The 19,396-nt window shown below is 48.5% G+C and overlaps 1 protein-coding gene across 1 annotated transcript in view; it reads left to right on the top strand.

Annotated features, from left to right (window-relative positions):
- The window catches only part of cracr2b (calcium release activated channel regulator 2B), a 327,922-nt gene that overhangs the window by 52,040 nt on the left and 256,486 nt on the right, over window positions 1-19,396 (top strand). The gene's annotated exons all lie outside the window — the stretch shown is intronic.

Below are 19,396 nucleotides of genomic sequence, written 5' to 3'. Positions count from 1 at the left end.
AGAGAAATTATGAGGACAGGATGGCGGCTGTGCTGAAACAAATAGTAAAATGTTCTTCAAACATATTAATAGTATAAGATTAATGAAGGATAGAATGGGGCCCATAAGTGGGGCTCACTGAGGCAGAGGGTATGGCAGAGATACTAAATGAGTACTTTGCTTCTGTCTTTACCAAAATAGAAGATGGCCCAGTTGAAAATATGAGTGTTAAACAACTGAGCAGTATAATGATAGATGAGGAAGAGGCGCAAGAAAGGCTGGCAGCACTCCAGAATTCACAGACGCAGATGGGATGCAGCCTAGATTGCTGAGAGACGTAAGGGAGCAAATTGCAGAGCCGTTGATAGAAATTTTCCAGGCCTTACTGAACACTGGATTAGTTCCAAGGGACTGGAGGATTGCAAATATAATGTTGTTGTTTAATAAAGGGGCAAAGGAAAATGCAGGAAACTACAGACCTGTCAGCTTGGGAAGCCATAATCCGGGATGAGATGAATATATGCTTTGACAAAAATAAGTTAATATCAGGCAGTCAACGTGAGTTTGCCAAGGGCAGATCATGTCTGACAAATTTAATTGAGTTCTTTGACAAGGTGATACGGGCAATAGATTGTTGACTCACTACAGTGTAGAAGGAGGCCATTTGGCCCATCGAGTCTGCACCAACACTCCGAAAGAGCATCCTATCTATGCCTACTCCACCCACACTATCCCTGTAATCCAGTAACCACACCAAATCTGTTGGACATGAGGCGCAATTTAGCATGGCCAACCCACCTAACCTGCACATCTTTGGACTATGGGAGGAAACCAGAGTACTCGGAGGAAACCCACGTAGACATGGGGAGAAAGTGCAAACTCCAGGCAGTCACCCAAGGTCAGAATTGAAACTGAGTCCCTGGTCCTGTGAAGCAGCAGTGCTAATCACTGTGTCACCCAAGGTAGTGCTGTGGATGTTGTTAATTTGTACTTAAGCATTCGATACATGGGAGGTTGGTTTTCAAAAATGTTTGGGATTGATGGGTTAGAAGTTGGCTCCAAGATGGGAAACAAAGGGTAGGTATAGATGGACATTTCTCAGACTGGAGACGAGTTGAAAGTAATGCTCCCCAGGGCTCTGTGTCGGAACCTTTGCTTTTTCTGATTTATATAAACGATTTAGAGATGGGTGTTGAAGGCAAAATCTCTAAATTTGCAGATGATACCAAGATAGAATCGTGAATTGTGAGGATGATGCTGAGGGACTTCAGAGAGACATTGACAAATTGGCCAAATGGGCAGACAGTACAGAGAAATGTGAGGTAATGCATTTTTGGAGAAGAAACATGGGGAGACCATACAGGCTCAATGGTGCAACTTTTTAAAAATATAAATTTAGAGTACCCAATTAGGAGGTTTCAAAAGAGAGCTGGATATATTTTGAAAGTGATGAATTTTAGAGGGCTACAGAGCTGGGGCTGGGGAATGGGACTAGCTAGATAGCTCTTTCAGAAGCCAGTGCAGACATGAGGAGCTGAATGCCCTCCTTCTGTGTTGTAAAATTCTGTGAACAACAGGCTGGGAAATGAACTGGCGCACTGATTCCAATTTGGTGTTTAAACTTGGGAATTTTTTTGCCATAAAATCTGATTGTTGTAATTCCTTTGCCCCTTTGCAAGGGGACAGAGATCAGTGAGCACGTGGCCTTCCTTTGGACATATTCCAAACTGCAGTGAACAGTGCCTCCCAGTGAATTCAGAGGCACACCTGAAATGTTGCTCCTTGGTTGCGCATAAACAGTCCTACATCGAAGAGGGATCCTACCTGTTTCCTCACAATAGGATAAAATACAGTCATCAACTCTGCTTGGACGTATTCCTGACGATTCCATCTTGTCATCTACCATCTTCAAATCATCCACTTCATCGAATAACCTTTGTATTTAACCATCTCCATTTTTCTAAAATAAATTCTGAAGAAATGTTCAATGAAAATAGTGGGGAAAGCATTCCCAGAAGTATCCAGAATTTATTTTTTCCTTTATCAGAGTGCCAAAGCTCAGAGGCAAACACATAGGCCGGGGTTCGCCGAGCCTCCAAGCCGCAATCGCGACAGACGTGGGGGCGGAGAATGGGGCATTGGTGACCGGAGAAATGCCGCCAGCCGCGCGTGTACGCGGTCGACGCGGCGTCGGTCGGGGGCCGTTGAAAGAGGTTCCTCCTGCAGAATGTTTGAGGTGAGGGGCGCAGTCAGTGTCCCTACTGATTTCATCTGTGGGAAGTGCACCCATCACCAGGTCCTCAGAACCCGCGTTAGAGAACTGGAGCTGGAGCTGGATGAACTTCGGATCATTCGGGAGGCAGAGGTGGTTATAGATAGAAGCTCAGGGATGTAGTTACTCCGAAGAATAAAGATAGATGGGTGACGGTGAGAGGGGCTGGGAGGAAGCAGTCAGTACAGGGATCCCCTGTGGTCATTCCCCTTAGTAACAAGTATACCGCTTTGGATACTGTTGCGGGGGGGGGGACTTACCAGGGGTAAGCCATGGGGTACAGGTCTCTGGCACAGAGTCTGTCCCTGTTGCTCAGAAGGGAAGGGGGGAGAGGAGTAGAGCATTAGTCATTGGAGACTCCATAGTTAGGGGGATAGATAGGAGATTCTGTGGGAACGAGAGAGACTCGCGGTTGGTGTGTTGCCTCCCAGGTGCCTGGGTGTGTGATGTCTCGGATTGTGTTTTCGGGATCTTCAAGGGGGAGGGGGAGCAGCCCCAAGTCATGGTCCACATAGGTACCAACGACATAGATAGGAAAAGGGATAGGGATGTAAGGCAGGAATTCAGGGAGCTAGGGTGGAAACTTAGATCTAGGACAAACAGAGTTATTAGCTCTGGGTTGTTACCCGTGTCACGTGATAGTGAGACGAGGAATAGGGAGAGAGAGGAGTTGAACATGTGGCTACAGGGATGGTGCAGGAGGGAGGATTTCAGATTTCTGGATAATTGGGGCTCATTCTGGAGTCGGTGGGACATCTACAAACGGGATGGTCTACACCTGGACCTGAGGGGTACCAATATCCTGGGGGGAGGAAATTTGCTAATGCTCTTCGGGAGAGTTTAAACTAGTTCAGCAGGGGCTTGGGAACCAGAATTGTAGCTCCAGTATACAGGAGGTTGAGAGTAGTGAGGTTATGAGTAAGGTTTCAAAGTTGCAGGAGTGTACCGGCAGGCAGGAAGGTGGTTTAAAGTGTGCCTTCTTCAATGCCAGGAGCATCCGGAATAAGGTGGGTGAACTTGCGGCATGGGTTGGTACCTGGGACTTCGATGTTGTGGCCATTTCGGAGACATGGATAGAGCAGGGACAGGAATGGTTGTTGCAGATGCCGAGGTTTAGATATTTCAGTAAGCTCAGGGAAGGTGGTAAAAGAGGGGGAGGGGTGGCATTGTTAGTCAAGGACAGTATTACGGTGGCAGAAAGGACGTTTGATGAGGACTCGTCTACTGAGGTAGTATGGGCTGAGGTTAGAAACAGGAAAGGAGAGGTCTCCCTGTTAGGGGTTTTTTATAGGCCTCCGAAAAGTTCCAGAGATGTAGAGGAAAGGATTGCAAAGATGATTCTGGATAGGAGCGAAAGCAACAGGGTAGTTGTTATGGGGGACTTTAACTTTCCAAATATTAACTGGAAGCGCAATAGTTCGAGTACTTTAGATGGGTCCGTTTTTGTCCAATGTGTGCAGGAGGGTTTCCTGACACAGTATGTAGATAGACCAACGAGAGGCGAGGCCATATTGGATTTGGTACTGGGTAATGAACCAGGACAGGTGTTAGATTTGGAGGTAAGTGAGCACTTTGGTGCTAGTGACCACAATTCGATTACGTTTACTTTAGTGATGGAAAGGGATAGGCATATACCGTAAGGGCAAGAGTTATATCTGGGGGAAAGGCAATTATGATGCGATGAGGCAAGACTTAGGATGCATCGGATGGAGAGGAAAACTTCAGGGGATGGGCACAATGGAAATGTGGAGCTTGTTCAAGGAACAGATACTGCGTGTCCTTGATAAGCATGCACCTGTCAGGCAGGGAGGAAGTGGTCGAGCAAGGGAACCGTGGTTTACTAAAGCAGCCGAAACACTTGTCAAGAGGAAGAAGGAGGCTTATGTAAAGATGAGACATGAAGGTTCAGTTAGGGCGCTCGAGAGTTACAAGTTAGCTAGGAAGGACCTAAAGAGAGAGCTAAAAAGAGCCAGGAGGGGACATGAGAAGTCTTTGACAGGTAGGATCAAGGATAACCCTAAAGCTTTCTATAGATATGTCAGGAATAAACGAATGACTAGGGTAAGAGTAGGGCCAGTCAAGGACAGGAGTGGGAAGTTGTGCTTGGAGTCCGAGGAGATAGGAGAGGTGCTAAATGAATATTTTTCGTCAGTATTCACACAGGAAAAAGATAATGTTGTCGAGGAGAATACTGAGATTCAGGCTACTAGACTAGAAGGGCTTGAGGTTCATAACGAGGGTGTTAGCAATTCTGGAAAGTGTGAAAATAGATAAATCCCCTGAACCGGATGGGATTTATCCTAGGATTCTCTGGGAAGCTAGGGAGGAGATTGCTGAGCCTTTGGCTTTGATCTTTAAGTCATCTTTGTCTACAGGAATAGTGCCAGAAGACTGGAGGATAGCAAATGTTGTCCCCTTGTTCAAGAAGAGGAGTAGAGACAACCCCGGTAACTATAGACCAGTGAGCCTTACTTCTGTTGTGGGCAAAATCTTGGAAAGGTTTATAAGAGATAGGATGTATAATCATCTGGAAAGGAATAATTTGATTAGAGATAATCAACACGGTTTTGTGAAGGGTAGGTCGTGCCTCACAAACCTTATTGAGTTCTTTGAGAAAGTGACCAAACAGGTGGATGAGGGTAAAGCAGTTGATGTGGTGCATATGGATTTCAGTAAAGCTTTGATAAGGTTCCCCACGGTAGGCTACTGCAGAAAATACAGAGGCATGGGATTCAGGGTGATTTAGCAGTTTGGATCAGAAATTGGCTAGCTGGAAGAAGACAAAGGGTGGTGGTTGATGGGAAATGTTCAGACTGGAGTCCAGTTACTAGTGGTGTACCACAAGGATCTGTTTTGGAGCCACTGCTGTTTGTCATTTTTATAAATGACCTGGAGGACGGCGTAGAAGGAATGGTGAGTACATTTGCAGATGACACTAAAGTTGGTGGAGTTGTGGGCAGTGTGGACGGATGTTACAAGTTACAGAGGGACATAGATAAGCTGCAGCGCTGGGCTGAGAGGTGGCAATTGGAGTTTAATGCAGAAAAGTGTGATGTGATACGTAGTGATATACAACTATAGCCTTGGAAGAAATAACAGGAAGACAGAGTACTGGGCTAATGGTAAGATTCTTGGCAGTGTGGATGAGCAGAGAGATCCCAGAAAGTTGCCACCCAGGTTGAGAGGGTTGTTAAGAAGGTGTACGGTGTGTTCGCTTTTATTGGTAGAGGGAAATGAGTTTCGGAGTCATGAGGTCCTGTTGCAGCTGTACAAAACTCTGGTGCGGCCGCATTTGGAGTATTGCGTGCAATTCTGGTCGCCGCATTATAGGAAGGATGTGGAAGCATTGGAAAGGGTGCAGAGGAGATTTACCAGAATGTTGCCTGGTATGGAGGGAAGATCTTATGAGGAAAGGCTGAGGGACTTGAGGCTGTTTTCGTTGGAGAGAAGAAGGTTAAGAGGTGACTTAATTGAAGCATACAAGATGATCAGAGGATTGGATAGGGTGGACAGTGAGAGCCTTCTTCCTCAGATAGTGATGTCTAGCACGAGGGGACATAGCTTTAAATTGAGGGGAGATAGATATAAGACAGATGTCAGAGGTTGGTTCTTTACTCCGAGAGTAGTAAGGGTGTGGAATGCCTTGACTGCAACAGTAGTGGACTCGCCAACACTAAGGGCATTCAAATGGTCATTCGATAGACATATGGACGATAAGGGAATAGTGTAGATGGGCTTTAGAGTGGTTTCACAGGTCGGCGCAACATCGAGGGCCGAAGGGCCTGTACTGCGCTGTAATGTTCTCTGTCCCCGCGGCGATTCCCTCGGACGTCTGGCTGAGTTCCTGCTGGCGTGGTTCAAGTATGGTTCCACCTGGTGGGAGCTCGGAGTCGCGACTACGGTGGCCGTCCTGGTGGGTGGACCCATCACTGGGGGGGCCTCCCCGCGATTGGGGGCCACCGATTGGCGGGCGTGCGCGATCTGGGGGGGCCTACTTCTTCGGCGGCAGCCCGCTGTGTGGGTCCGCCATGTTGTGCGGCACCGGCGTTGCAGGCGGCCGCCGCGCGCATATGTGGATCCGCGGCTGGAAGTGCAGGGCCCCGTATCGGCGGCCGGAGCTGCGTGGAGCACTTCGGGGCCCTGCAAGCCCCCTTAAAATCACAGAATCACTCCGGACTTTCTGGAAAAAAGTTTTCTCGCCGAGAATCGTGCCCCCTATCTATCTTGCCTGCTCCAAAAACCAATACATCTACTAGTCTTCCTGCAGCGCACCTATTTTTACTGAGTGATGGGGCGTGATTTACCGGCCGCATCCCGCCAAAATCAAGACAGGATGTGGTCAGTAAATCCAGCGGAGGCCAATTCCGGGATTCCCGATGCTTGTGACGCCTTGTGAGATCTAGCGAGACGTTGCGATCTGGATCCTGCCCACAATGGGTGGGACTCTAGACTTGCAGAGTTAAGTGAGTTTAAAAGCTCACTTAACTCTGCCAATGCCGGATCGAACTGGCTCCCAGAATCTACTGGCCTCTCCGAGGAGACCCCAACTGGGTGTTGTTCAGCACTGGTCCCTGCAAATGGGGACCAGGCGGAACTACTTGAGGGGGTCTCCCAGGCAATCGGAAGCTCCTGGGTGGTTGATATCTGGGAAAGGTGGTACCCTGACACCTGGGCTCCCTGGCACTGCCAACTTGTGCACCCTGGCAGTGACAACTGGGTGGCAAGGTGTCCAGGTGGAGCTGACAGGGGCACTGTTATAGCTCAATATGGCTTGGGGAGGGGGGGGGAAGAATATTGGAATCAGCAATTGTGTTCAATGTCTTGTGAAAGATCCCTCAGCATATAATGATAAAGGAAGGAGTGCAATATGAAATATAGAGCTACTCGTGTGAAAAAAGATTTGCTTTTGATTCCTAAAACTCATTATCATGTCACAAGCCCCACGCCAACATTTCTCCAACCCCTTTTATGCTCTCGAGGAAATCCAGTGTATATAGACAGAGTTTTTATTGGTTATGCCAGTAATTGTCCATCTCTACTTGCCCTTGAGAAAATGGTGGTGAGGCGTTGCCTTGAACAGTTGCAGTCTATGTGTTGGTACACCCACAGTGCGTTGAGGAGGAAGGTACAGGATTTTGACCCAATGACTGAAGGAATAATTTCAAGACAGGATGGTGTGTGGCTTGGGAGGGGTCTTGCAGGTAGTGGTGGGCCCATGCATTGGCTGCCCTTGTCCTTTTGAGGTGGTAGAAGTCGCAGACTTGGAAATGCTGCCTTGGTGAGTTGCTGCAGTGCATCTTATAGTTGGTACGCACTGCCATCATTGTGCATTAGTGGTGGAGGGAGTCGATGTTGAAGGTGGTGGGTGGGATCTCGAACAAACAGGCTGCTTTGTCCTGGACAGTGTCATGTTGGAGCTGCACCCATCCAGGCAAGTGGAGAGAATTCCATCCACGTTTGTTCGTGGTTAAGCTCAATCCACAATATTGTGTTAACCAAGGGCAAATTTCCCGTGGGTGAGGAGGGTGTTTCTGAAATGGGATTGAGGGGGTGAGTCCTGGCTTTGCCAGGCCTGTTGAATTACTACTGGGCAGCAAACGTTGCAATGGTTAGGAAATGGCTGGTGGAGGAGGGGTCGCGTAGGGAGGGTCACGAGGGGGGGGGTGCAGTTTGCGGGCGCTATTATTGACCCCCCTGCCATACACGCTGGTCTGGTACTGTGTGAGCCCGGTGATGGTATCAGCTTTGATAGCATGTCGCTGTGGGCACCAATATGTGAGACAACCATAGGTTTGCGCCAGCCGGGCTGGATGTAAGGTTACGGGGGTGGTGGCAGGTGGGGATAGAGTGCTTCAGGGATTTTTTTATGGGAGGAAAGTTTTGCAGGTCTGGAGGAGCTTGAGGTGTTGCCTAAGGGAAACAGGTTCAGGTATCTGCAGGTGAGGGACTTTGTTAGAAAGGAGATGCTGTCCTTTCCAGAGCTGCCACCTCCGGTACTGCAAGGCAAATTGTTTTCCGAGGATGACATTGGGAGGGGAGAGTGGCGGATATACATGGAGAGCTAGTGGATGGTGAGGTTACCGCATGTGGGAGGAAGAGCTGGGGGCAGAGTTGGGGGCTGGGATCTGGAGGGAAGCGCTGTGGAGGGTGAATGTTTCTTCATCGTGTGCGAGGTTCAGCCTCATCCAGTTTAAGGTGCTGCCAGAGCCCACATGACGGTGTCCATGATAAGCCAGTTTTTTGGGGGGATGGAGTATATATGTGGGCGGTGTGCAGGAGGGCCGGTGAACCATGTGCTCATGTTTTGGGCATGTCCGAGGTTGAGGGGCCTTTGAAAGGGATTTTCGGATGTAATGTCCGAAATTCTGGGCGTAGGGGTAGCTCTGAGTCCGGAAATGATTATTGGGAGTGTCGGAGGATTCAGGAGTTCAGGTGGGGAGAGAGGCCGATATCTTGGCCTTTGCCTCCCTGATAGCCAGGAGATGGATTTAGTGGAGTTGGTGGGACTCTGAGCTGCCGAAGGGGATGGGTGAGTGACCTGGCAGAGTTTTTGCACCTGTGAAAAAAGTTAAGTTCGCTATACGTGGAGTGAAAGAGGGATTCAACCTGAGGTGGAAGCAATTTATTGACTTCTTTAAAGTGAATTGAGGCATCTGAGGGAGATTGTGTGTGTTTTGTTTTATTTGGAGGGTGTATTAGGGGAAAAAGAAAGGAGGCGGGCTTGGGGTGACAGGAGGGCTGGGGGCTGCAGGGCGAGATGGAAAGTAGGTTGTTAGTTTTGTTACCTGTTGCAGAGATTTGGCTTTTGTATTTTTGTATGTATTAAAAATGCCATCAATAAAATATTTCTTTAAAAAAACCCAAGGGCAAATTGTTTTTAAATGTTGAAAACAATCTCATTAAATTTCCTCTGAATCCGTCCTAAGGCTTGTAGATAGTTTCAGGGTTAAATAACTCTAAATTAGGATGAAGAGGAATGTCTTCTGTGGTAACCAGTCCTGCCAATTACCACGGAGGAGTTATGTCTGTTGATTATTCGGGAGGTGTCCGGATCATTGTTCATTTGCAGTTCTTCCCAAAAGAAAAATATTTATCAGTGACACATGGCTCTCGGCATTGCCAGTGCTCCTGGGCCCGAGTCCTTGATGAACAGCTGAAGATATACAACCCTTGCTAAACTTGCTAAGCCCTTTGGTTGAACACACCCAAATCAAAGGCTCAACCAAACAAAATGCTTTAAACTGTTCTGAATTAAAGCTGAATGTTGGAATGGTGTTGCACTTTCAATCTAAAATGATCGTACTAGGATCAGTTTTGTATTCTCTTTTTGAAAGAACCCATTGAAGGTGTGGGGATACGTGATTTTAAGTACAACTGTTGGGTTGGGGGTTGGGAGAACAAAGCAAATTTGTGGCTGCCGAATTTGGTGGTCATGGGCCGGCCACTGAAGTCCTTTTAATAGTCTGATATTGCTGTGATAGCCACGGGATGAAAACATAAGGGTTCTTTTCAATTAAGCTGACAAACAGCTGGAAATATTGGGGTCCATGGCTTTCTGGGCGCCACTTTAAATCTAGCAGACAAATCTCTCTCTTATCTTTTTCTGTCCCTTTCTCGTTCTGCTTTTTCTCGCTCTGAAAAGCATGAATGTCCCTGTTATTAGCTGCTGGCCTCCCACAAAGGGTAAATTTTAATTTTTTGCCACAAGTCTCATTTAAAGCAAGTATCAAGAGAGTGGCCCTAATTTGTGATCGTGGAAGGTAATATTTGTTTGAAAATTTATACCAATAAGAGGTATGCAAGCCTCCTTTAACTGCTTATCTTGGTTAAGGAGCTGCCTGCTGCTCAAATTTCTACTGTCAGCAGTTGCTAATTAAGAGAGGTCTATGCAACTGTGCCAATATTGACTGACATAGTTGTATATCACTACGTATCATCACGTGTCAACTGTAAGATTTTCTGTGCTGTTAACACAAATGTTGGATTGCTGGAGCCATCAGGGAAGGTGGGGGAGGTGTGTGTGAAACGGAAATGAAAGTTGCCATAGTCCTTGGAGACCAGAGGCTGATTTTCCCTTTTGAGAGAGAGAAAGCTGACTGGTGATGATTTAGCCTTAGGGTCACCACAGCTTGGGCAAGGGGCAATGTTGAGCAGGTGGGACCTTCATGGGTTAAAATTTTTAAATATTTTATTCCCCTTTTTCACCACCCCCGCGATGAACAACTCCTCAAACACTGCCACGAACATTCCCCACCTTGCCTTGAAGCCCTCCGCTGGACCACTCAATTCGTACCAAATCTTTTCCAACCAAAGAAAGTGGTATAAGTCCCCAGCCCACCCGCCAGCCCCGACAGCGCTGCTGACCGCCACTCCAGCAGAATTCTTCACCGGCCAATCAGAGAGGTGAAGGCCACAACATCAGCCCTCCTTCCCTCCATCAGCTCCGGCTTCTCTGATAGCCCAAATATCGCCACCAATGGGTCCGGCTCAACCTCCGCCCCCACTATCCTTGTCAGTGCCTTGAATACTCTTGCCCAAATTCTCCCCAACTTTTCGCAACCCCAAAACATATGAACATGATTCGCTGGTCCTCGCCCACACTTCTCATACTTGTCTGTCACTCCCTGGAAGAACCCACTCATTGGGGCGCCTTCATGGGTAACCTCAGCCGGTACCGGAATTGGAACCATGCTGTTGGCATTGCTCCGCATCACAAACCAGCCCTTCAGCCAACTGAGATAATGAATATGAAGTGAAGCTATTGCACTGGCTAACCAGCAGCTGGGCCAGGGGATTGCGTGCTCCTTGCTGGGTACTGCAACATACTGTGCTAGTGTCAATGCTTCTGAATTGGCTCCCAGGCTTGCCTGATTCCTGCAAAATGATGCTCTCCTTTGAACTGAAAGCTGCTACTGAATGTAGTTGGTTCCTTTAACCTTGTGGCATCACCAGAAAGGATTTTTGCAACAGCAGCGACTTGCATTTATATAGCGCCATTAAACATAGTAAAATATTCCAAGGTACTTCACAAGAGAGTAACTATACAACAATTGACCACAAGCCAAAGACAAAATTAGGACGGGTAACCAAAGGCTTGGTCGAGGTAGGTTTTAAGGAAGGTCTGAAGAGTTGGAGGGACTGAGAGGTTTAGGGAGGACCTCCATAGATACGGGCCGAGAAAGCTGAAGTCAAAGCCCCCAGTGATGGGACAATGGGAATCGAGGTTGCAAAAGAGACCATAATTGAAAGAGCACCTATTTATCAGACCGGTTGCAGTACTGAAGGATGAGGAGAGGAAAGGCCATGGAGGAATTTCAAAATGAGGATGGGAAATTTTAAAATTGGAACATTTGTAGCCAAGCAGCTAATGAAGGTCCGCAAATGCAAAGGTGATGGTCACACTCAGCTAGATAATGGAAGAGGATAGTGTCAAAGGCTGCAAAGAGATAAAGAAGAAAGCAGAGGGATATTTCACAATGACCACAGTTAGACAGAGTGTAATTTCTGACTCATTTAGGGACGGGAATCTACTTGGACAGGTTAGAAAATGTGACAACATTTTGCAAAGATATGGGAGACACATTGGCACATTCAAGGCCTTTCAAAAAGAATGGGAGGTAGGCAGCACGGTGGCGCAGTGGTGAGCACAGCTGCCTCATGGCACCGAGGTCCCAGATTCGATCCCAGCTCTGGGTCACTGTCCGTGTGGAGTTTGCACATTCTCCCTATGTCTGCATGAGTTTCGCCCCCACAACCCAAAAATGTGCAGGGTAGGTGGATTGGCCACGCTAAATTGGCCCTTAATTGGAAAAAATGAATTAGGTACTGTAAATTTAAATTTAAAAAGAAAAGAATGGGAGCTTTCAAATTGAGCGGTGGTTAAGACAAGAATCAGGGGCGAAATTCTCCGGTATCGGCACGATGTCTGCCGACTGGCGGCAAAAACGGCGCAAATCAGTCGGGCATTGCGCCGCCCCAAAGGTGCAGAATCCTCCACATCTTGGGGGGCCGAGCCCCAACCTTGAGGGGCTAGGCCCGCGCCGGACTAATTTCCGCCCCGCCAGCTGGCGGAAAAGGCCTTTGGTGCCCCGCCAGCTGGCGCGGAAATGACATTGCCGGGCGGCGCATGCGCGGGAGCGTTAGCGGCCGCTCATGGCATCCCCACGCATGCACTGTGAAGACCGTGGCAAAGGCGGAAGGTAAAGAGTGCCCCCACGGCACAGGCCCGCCCGCGGATCGGTGGGCCCCGATCGCGGGCCAGGCCACCGTGGGGGCACCCCCCGGGGCCAGATCGCCCCGCGGCCCCCCCAGGACCTCGGAGCCTGCCCGCGCCGCCTTGTAGAGAGGTGGTTTAATCCACGCCGGCGGGACAGGCATCCCAGCAGCGGGACTTCAGCCCATCGCGGGCCGGAGAATCGCGGGGGGGGGGGCCCCGCCAACTGGCGCGGCGCGATTCCCGCCCCTGCCGAATCTCCGGTGCCGGAGAATTTGCCAACCGGCGGGGGCGGGATTCACGCCAGCCCCTGGCGAATCTCCGACCCCCCGCCGGGGTCTCTCGCCCCTGGAGTGAGGTTTTTGGGGAGGTGGGTGATGATAGCGAATTTGAAAGGGACTGGATCAGTACCTTGAGGATCAGGAAGGAGATTTGTAACAGCAACTTTAGAGGAATGCGCTACAGTGGGAAAGTTCTGTGCTATTGCCAGCATGAAATCTTCTAATTTATAATCACACATGGCTGGGAAATCCACTGCTGATGAATGACCATGACATCTAATCTATCAGCCGTTCTGGCTTCAGAACAAATTAATTGAAGTCTGGAAAATCTCCAGCGAGCTGTGAATCATTCGATGCTTGGCGGCCCCCAGAGCAGATTGGCTCGGATTCTCAATTGTGAGGTTGACTGTCACTCACATGAGAATTTACTCAGCCAGGTAGCTTTAATCGGAGGGATGCTAAACACGCTGCACTCGAATGTTTGTCCTCACAAGGTGGATTTGATATCGGTCCTAGAGAATAGAACACTTGTCCATATTGGCAGCTGGAGATGACATTGATTCCTCTCAGGAGAGGTCCAGCACCGCCAAAAGCTGTGTTAAAGATCTGATTCGGTGGTTAGCCTTAACCCCTTTACTGAATCAGTATAGTGTTTGCATATCCCAGATCAGTCACCAAGAGCAATTTTAATCTCTTCCGCCCGACAAGATGATGAGATTGGGTGTAACACTTTTTACAAAACACTATTTTACATCCCACCTGATTTTAATCTTCACTGAGTCAACACTGCGTGGGCTGTAAAACCGACATCCCACCCAATCCCCGTTTTGGAGGGGGTTATCGATCATCTTAATATCAGTTTGTGCCAATTTAAGAGCAACTTTTACCTGTGGACGTGTTTCTGCTACGAACTGAGTTGACATTGCCCAGACTTATTTTTACTTGAGTTACTTCCAACAATAACATGTTGCATTTATATGGCACCTGTAACATGGAAAAATATCCGAAGAGGGTTTGTGGAAGTGTAAATAGGGAAAAAAAACACTGGACGTAAATAACGGAGTTCTGTATGCTACTTTCCAATCTGGGTACAATTCTAAAATCTAGAGCGTTCTGGAAGATCAAAGCTATTTCATCCATTGTTGCTGTCTCTGTAGCCAGTTCTTTTAACATGTTAGGCCATCACATCTGGTGTGGGCCCTTGAAGGGGCAAGGTTTCAAAGGGTTATGTGACCCCATCGGCCAGTTGGGTGGGGGTTGGGGGGGGGGTGCTGAATCATAGAATTTACAGTGCAGAAGGAGGCCAATCGGCCCATCGAGTCTGCACTGGCCCTGGAAAGAGCAGCCTACTTAAGACCACACCTCCATCCTATCCCTGTAATCCACTAACCCCACTTTACCGTTTTGGATACTAAGGGCAATTTAGCATGGCCAATCCCCCTAACTTGCACATTTGTAGAGTGAGAGGAAAACGGAGCACCCGGAGGAAACCCACTCCGACACAGGGAGAAAGTGCAAACTTCACCCGAGGTCGGAATTGAACCTGGGTCCCTGGAGCTGTGAGGCAGCAGTGCTAAACATCATGCTGCCCCACAGGCTATCCTGGCAGATTCGATCCTTTGCTGCAGAAGTCGTTAGCACATCCTCACGCTCTGTATACTGTTATAGTTCCAATAATAGTTGTTGTTCAAACCCGATGGTAACCAATTCACTCAGATATTGCACCAGGGGGGTCACCAATTCACTCAGATATTGCACCGGAGGGGGGGGGTTTATCGGCTTTTAATCGCATTAATTTCTCCATCACTTCCCTTACTAATTTTTCCACCCTCATCCTCACTCGACTTCCCCATTATTGCTGGGATTTGTTTTGTATCTTCCAACATGAAGACTGATATAAAGTGCTTGTTTAATGTCTTTGCCATTTCCTTATTCTCCAGTATAATTTATTCTGCCTTTAAGGGGCCTAAGTTTACTTTCACTAATGTTTCCCTTTATTAATATGTTTTTAAATAAACAGTTTGTAGCAAGCATTCTTCATTTACCTGTTCAATAAATCAATCAAATGGTTTACTAGCATTTATACTTTGCATAATGACGATAGGATTATGTGGTGACACATGAGAAAGCCGTGGGAGGGTGGAGTGCAGTGTCATGGGTTCTCTGTTTAACTTCTGAGACTCACTATGTTTACCTAGATACAGGACAGATAAGCAGCATTCTAGGTGGTAAAAGATCTAAAGGCTGCTTGTAAGGCTGACTATGGAGTACATATTAGTTTCTAATAAGGTTTTTTGTAATATCTTGATAGATGGACGATGGATTAACACAGTTTCTTACTTTAATAAACAGTGAGTGAGGTGAAAGCTACCATGTTCCAAGTCTCCAAACTCTTAACTGACCGGGAACGTGCGCTCTTCCCCCAGGGCTTACATGCTACGGCCGCATTGGCCAAAGACCCATGCCACCCCTCCCGAAAAGAGGAACACTATCACATCCCTCCCCCTTTAAGTCCCGGATTAATATTCTCAAATAACTATGGAACTATTTACAAAAATCTCTCAAAACAGTTTCTGACAGAGTTAGTCAGTCAGGGCAGTGACGCAATTCACTGACTGGTGCTTCAGCAATAGAGGTGACTGCTGTTTTGCCCCCAACAGGCTGACTCTCAGTGGGTGAGGTTCTATCCGTACAGGTAATTTCCTTGGTTGCCCCATTGAATCAATACTGGGTCCATCCTCTGGGCAGCTTGCTGCAGCGTTACTTTCACCTGCATCCATCTCACTGACGTATCAACTAGGGCCAGTTTGTTCCATTAGTTGGGTGTGCGGTACTCTTTTCCTTAAGTGGTTCAAGTGTTTTTTTTTAACCTTCTCCCTTGTACTTCTATCTTGTGTGATATTGGGCCTATTTTGGTCATGATCGCTCCCGGGACCCACTTAGGGTCAGCACCGAAATTCTCCACGTAAACAAAATCACCCACAACAAATAATCTTTCAACTTTCTTTGAAATTGGTGCCTTTTCTGTTTGTTTAGTTTAGCCTCCAACCTCCTCATCAAATTTGGAAAAATAAGGTCCAATTGCTTTCTAAAGCGTCATCCCATGAGCAGCTTGGTGGGTGTAGCACCTGTGGTGATGTAAGGCGAGGCACGATAGGTGAGTAGGAACCGGGCCTTGAGTTGTAAAGGGGCTGAAGATTGCTTTATCATGGCAGCCTTGAATGCTTGGATGGCTCTCTCAGCCAGTCCATTTAAAGCAGGATGGTAGGGGACAGTTCAAATATATTGAATGTTATTGGTCCTCATAAAATGTTGGAATTCTTCACTTGTAAAAGCAGTCCCATTATCTGTGACCAGGACCTCAGACAACCCATGGGTGGGGAATTTGTGGATTTCATTTTGTGTATTTCTTGGAATGAGTATCATTGATAAGCAAGAACATGGAGCCGATAAACGGGCCGGAGAAATCGATGTGTGGTCTTAGCCAGGGGTGGCCTGGCCACTGCCAAGGGTGCATGAGGACCGTAGACAAGAAGTGTTGATGCATTTGACACTGGTGTCATGGGAGAGCCCCTTTAAGAAATGTTTTGTCTTATCACAGGGCTTCGGTGATGTCTTTGTGTGGGTGGAGCTGGGCTGTGGCTCTGAGTTTTACTTTCGCTTTGGTTTGGGGCTTATAGAATCATAGAATCATAGAAGTTTACAGCATGGAAACAGGCCCTTCGGCCCAACCAGTCCATGCCGCCCAGTTTTTACCATTAAGCTAGTCCCAGTTGCCCGCACTTGGCCCATAACCCTCTATACCCATCTTACCCATGTAACTATCTAAATGCTTTTTAAAAGACACAATTGTACCCGCCTCTACTACTACCTCTGGCAGCCCATTCCAGACACTCCCTACCCTCTGAGTGAAGAAATTGCCCCTCTGGGCCCTTCTGAATCTCTCCCCTCTCACCTTAAACCTATGCCTAGTTTTAGACTTGTTTGTGGTTCTTGAGTATTTTGCTTTCATTTTCACATTTGGCTGCTGGATTCAGACTGAGAAGTCTTGTCCTGTCTCTCTATCCTCATTTTAAAAGCTGTTCCCAAAATGCTTGATAACTTAAAAGAGATAACTGTTTTCTGGAAGGAATTTCAACCTGCTGTTTTGGAAAGGAGACAAGAGTATCCATATGCTTGTCTTAAAGACAGTAAGAGTGCTGTGTGCTGGGCCACACCTTTGAAAAGGGGGTACTGGTTTATGGGATCTTGTTATTAAATTGGAACAGCTAAAGGGGGAAATTTATTGAGGGTATACATAGAGTACTGTAGCTGTGTGGGGTATTTATGTTTGTAGTTGATAATAATGCTTACTGTGTGTGTTTATAAAAATGTTAACGGAATTGTTTTTGATTAAAAGTGCTTAAGGCCCCTGTTGAATAACACCTGAAAGACAGGCCTTGTGCTCCTTGTAACCAAAATCTATAAACAGTTGTAGGTCAGGTGAACTCCATGATACACTTTGGAGTTTTCTAAACCCTGGCCCATAACACTGGTCATACTGTTTGGCCCATCGGGTTTGCAATCCAAACATGGCTGATCTGATCCTGGCCTTCTCCATAACCCTTCAACCCACTACCAATTAAAAATCTGTCTAACACCTTAAATTTACTGACTATCACAGCATCCACCGCACTTTGTGGTAGTGAATTCCACAGATTTGCACCCTTTGGGAGAAACTTTCTCTTCAACTCTGTTTTAAATTTATCCTGAGACAATGGCCTCTCATTCTAGAATTCACCGCAAGAGGAAGCATCCTTTTATCATCTTGTATATCTCAATTCGATCTCTTCACATTCTTCTAAACTCTGAAACTGTTCAATCTCTCTTCATACGACAAACCCCTTGGGCAGGTCGGAGAATCGCGGGGGGTGGCATGAATCCTGCCCCGCCGCTCTGACGCCGGCTGCCGAATTCTCCGGCGGGGGGGGGGGGGTGGCGGGGGGGGCCCGGGGGCGGGCGGGGGGGGGGGGGCCTGGGGAGCGGGGCCCACGGTGGCCTGACCAGCGATCGGGGCCCGGGGGGCCCACGGTGGCCTGGCCCGCGATCGGGGCCCACCGATCTGCCTGTGCCTTGGGGGCACTCTTTCCCTCCGCGCCGGCCTGTGTAAAGCTCCGCGGAGAGGAAACCCTCTGCGCATGCGCAGGGATCACGCCAGTGGTTCTGCGCATGCACCAGAACATGCTGGCACTCCTGCGCATGCGCCAACTCGCGCCGGCCGGCGGAGCCCTACATCCCCCAAGGATCTATCTTGGTCAGTCTTCTATCTCTCATCTATGCGCTGCCTCTCAGCGACATCATTCAGAAACACAATATTAGCTTCTACATGTTACTCACAAGACCCAGTTCTACCCAATCACCACTTCTCTTAATCCCTCCAATGGCTCTTGTCAAACTGCTTGTCTGACATCCAGTCCTTGATGTGCAGAAATTCCCTCCAGTTAAGTGCTGGAATGTCCATCCTCAACACAAACTGTTCCCCAGCTACCAACTCCATCTCTCTGCCCAGCAACTATCTGAGATTGAACTAGACTGTTTGCAACCTTGGAGTCATATCTGACCCAGAGATGTACTTCCAACCACATCTGCAGCTAACATTTTCACATAAAAGCAAAATGCTGAATATCTGAAATAAAAATAGAAAATGCTAGAAAAACACAGCAGAGAAGGGAAAAACAGAGTTAGTTGGCTGTCTTTGCTTCAGTGCAGAAGACGGGAAGAAATATGATAGGTTTTATACTGTTGGAAAGGGCTTGGAGGAAAATAGAGGGAGGGATTCTCCCAGCCCTGGGCTGGGCCGGAGAATCCCCGCGACCGGGCCGCCCCGACACCTGCACGTGATTCTCCGCAGAGCAGAGAATCGGCACCATTGGCGCCCGCGTAGTTGGCGTGGCGCCGGTCGCAGGCCACTCTCCGCGGCCCCCCACCACGATTCACCGACCCAGATGGGCCGAGCGGCCGTAAGAAAAAAAACGAGTCCCGCCGGCGCCGTTCTAACCTGCTCTGAGCCGGTGGGACCTTGGCGTTTAAGGGTCGGGTGGCGGCCTGTGGGGCGGGGGGGTGTCCAGCCCCGGGAGCGGGGGCCGGCCCCGGGGGGGAACCTGGCCCCGGGGGGGGGGCTTCCGATGTGACCTGGCCCGCGATCGGGGCCCACCGATCGGCAAGCCAGCCTCTCTGGCTGGGGGCCTCCTCTCCTACGCGCCGGCACCTGTAGCCATGCGCCATGTTGCATCGGGGCCGGCGCATTGAAGGAGGACACTGCGCATGCACGCGTTGGCGACAGTGCCACTGCTCAAGCGCAGATCCCGTGGCGCACAGTTCGCACCAGGATCGGCAGCTGGAGTGGCCCCCTGTAGGGGCTAGAATTAGCCCTGGCAGCGGCCCGTTCACGCAGTCGTAAAACGCGATGGCGTTTACGACAGCGTGGACACTCTGCCGCGGGTTTAGAGAATCCCGCCAAGAAGGTCAGGGAGAGGGTAGAGTATTTTTAAGTCTGCCTATTTCTCCCTCCATAATTTCACTGAACTCTGCCCATCTCAGCTCATCTACAGCTGAAGAAAACATTCATGCCTTTATTTCTTCCAGACCTGCCTGTTACGACGTACCCCTGGC

The sequence above is a fragment of the Scyliorhinus torazame genome, chromosome 10, assembly GCF_047496885.1.
Source record: "Scyliorhinus torazame isolate Kashiwa2021f chromosome 10, sScyTor2.1, whole genome shotgun sequence".
Classification (NCBI taxonomy): domain Eukaryota; kingdom Metazoa; phylum Chordata; class Chondrichthyes; order Carcharhiniformes; family Scyliorhinidae; genus Scyliorhinus; species Scyliorhinus torazame.
Note: the sequence above shows the minus strand (reverse complement) of the source record. Positions and strands in the feature narration are given on the sequence as shown.